We start from the raw sequence: 1,323 nt of genomic DNA, 5'->3' as shown, positions 1-1,323 counted from the left end.
TAATCTGTTCTGCTTTCTTGTCTCTCGTGGACTCCACTTTAAATGCCCGTCATAGTTGTTCTATCTCTTTATCCCTCTTTTGGCCCTCACACCTCTTATCCACCATATATATGTTTGCCTGAGTCACTTCCACTAATCTGACCATATCAGTTTTGTTTCTGCTTATAGCCACATAGCTCCTCTGATTACACACACAACTTCTGGATTTTTCTTTTTAAATCTGTGCTACATCCTTTTATGCATCATTGTCTGTTCTTTACACCTACCTCTGTCTACTTATGTCATCTGGAGGTTGAGGTGATTCAGATGAAAGATTTCAATTGTGGACAAATGCCTGTAGTGGCGAAAGAAATACGCAGGACTGCCCACTGGTCTATCTTTAAATGGTGCATATGAGTCAGCACTTGTATGCTTTTAGAGCCAATGTTCTGATAGACCTATAATAATATGCAATCATGAATTATTTAAAAGAAAGACGTTAGCTTGCATCTCTAAAATTGCACAGTAGGGAGAACGGACTACCAGTTTTCGCAAGCTCTGCGTTTAAATAAGGAAGTTGTTTTATTTTTTTATTTTTTTATTGTGTAACTATTTCAATATGTGTACATTTATTTTAGATTGGAGGGGGTACAGATTTCCATTACTCGATTTTCCATATTTCTGCTCCATCAACAAAGATCAGGTGACAGGAAAAGACACTGGAGAGACCCAATAACAGGAAACAAAGCCCCAGTGTATTTTCTAGAAAGTGTCACATCGAGGAAATGCTAAAATACCCTTTAAAAATAGTAAGTTATGTTAATGAGACCCTTTTTTCTTTAGAGTCCCCTGAATATGCCCCCGGCCAACTTCCAACTTTCCCCTGAAATAAACCAACCCAAAATCTACTGAATAACTGCCTGATGTATGCAATTAATTATTTGACATTACACTCATTGTAGAAGATAATAAAATGCACTCACACCTTTGATTTTTATAACTAATTTTGTCACAACCTCAAAAATGTTCACACTTTTCATGGCGCTGCAGTTTCCATGACAACCAGTATTATTGGAAATCCCACAGCTTTACTGTGACGCACTTTCTCTATGGATGAAAGCTGTACTTCTTTTTGCATACAGTAAAACATGCTTGAGTTGGTTTTAATGAGTTTTTAAAATGTTTTGAATTACAAGCTACCACTGTTTGAAAAGGGTGGGTCTGGTTGCACTCGCAAGAAAATTGGCACAACCCACAAGGGTACTATATATGTTAATGTCAGCTTTCCAGAACTTTCAGTGTGAACTCATATCGAATTCTGTTTACCCTTTTGGGGACAAGAGT

The sequence above is a fragment of the Periophthalmus magnuspinnatus genome, chromosome 16, assembly GCF_009829125.3.
Source record: "Periophthalmus magnuspinnatus isolate fPerMag1 chromosome 16, fPerMag1.2.pri, whole genome shotgun sequence".
Taxonomy (NCBI): Eukaryota; Metazoa; Chordata; class Actinopteri; order Gobiiformes; family Gobiidae; genus Periophthalmus; species Periophthalmus magnuspinnatus.
Note: the sequence above shows the minus strand (reverse complement) of the source record.